Source organism: Carlito syrichta, unplaced genomic scaffold (assembly GCF_000164805.1).
Source record: "Carlito syrichta isolate Samal-C Ts95f unplaced genomic scaffold, Tarsius_syrichta-2.0.1 Scaffold316427, whole genome shotgun sequence".
NCBI classification, from domain to species: Eukaryota; Metazoa; Chordata; class Mammalia; order Primates; family Tarsiidae; genus Carlito; species Carlito syrichta.
In genome coordinates, this window is record NW_007260523.1 from 844,968 (window position 1) to 845,692 (window position 725).

The 725-nt window shown below is 48.3% G+C and overlaps 1 protein-coding gene across 1 annotated transcript in view; it reads right to left on the bottom strand.

The window, feature by feature from the left end:
* LOC103276982 (40S ribosomal protein S2-like) overlaps nt 1–725 on the bottom strand; it is a 4,442-nt gene that overhangs the window by 3,160 nt on the left and 557 nt on the right.

Consider the following 725-nt stretch of genomic DNA (forward strand, 5'->3'; position numbering starts at 1 on the left):
TTTTGATTTATTGTAGAGATGAAGTCTCGCTGCCCAGGAGGGTCTCGAACCCGCGGGCTCGGCAATCCACTCACCTCAACCTCGCAAAGGCACGGGATTACAGGCTGAGCCACCAAGCCCAGTTTTTTTTTGAGTCAGTGTCTCACTCTGGGCAACTTGGCGTGACCCATCTCTATAATAAATCAAAAAATTAGCTGGGCATAGTGGTGCACACCTGTAGTTCCAGCTGCTTGGAAGGCTGAGGCAGAAGGATCCCCTGAGCCCAGCAGGTCAAGGCTGAGGTGGCCGTGAGTGTGCCACTGCACTCCAGCCTGGTCGACACAGTGACTCCGACTCAAAATAAAATAAAAAAAGAATATGTGTTTAAAACGCTCTGGAATTGGCCAGGTGCAGTGGCTCACGCCTATAATCCTAGCACTTTAGGAGGCCGAGGTGAGAGGATTGCCTGAGCCCATGGCTTTGAGACCAGCCTGGGCAACTTGGTAAGACCTCATCTCTACTAAAAATCAAAAAATTAGTCAGGCATGGTGGCACGTGCTGTCGAGGCTGTGGTAGCTGTGAGCATATCACTGTACTCCAGCCTGGGCGACAGAGTGAGACTCCAAGTCAAAAAATAAATAAAATGAAATGAATGAATAAATAAATAAAACGCTCTGGAATTAAAAAAATGTGTTTTTTTTTGAGTTGGAGTCTCACTCTGTCGCCCAGACTGGAGTGCAGTGGCC